Raw genomic sequence first — 228 nt, forward strand, 5'->3', positions numbered from 1 at the left:
ATCTTGATTACGCATGGAAATTTCATCAAGGGCGCATTGCAGCATTGGTTTTGTAGTGTTGACTTCCAGCAATGTAGGAGTAGAATATAGGGTTGTATGCATTGTTAATCATACTCAGAGCAGACTCACTGAAATTGAAAAGACACAACTACGAGAGGTCCATTAATTTCAATGGGTCCACTCTGAGTAGAGTTTACTTGGATACAACCCATACCTAAAAAAAATTTT

This window comes from Podarcis pityusensis (assembly GCF_964106645.2).
Source record: "Podarcis pityusensis genome assembly, chromosome: 9".
Lineage (NCBI taxonomy): Eukaryota > Metazoa > Chordata > Lepidosauria > Squamata > Lacertidae > Podarcis > Podarcis pityusensis.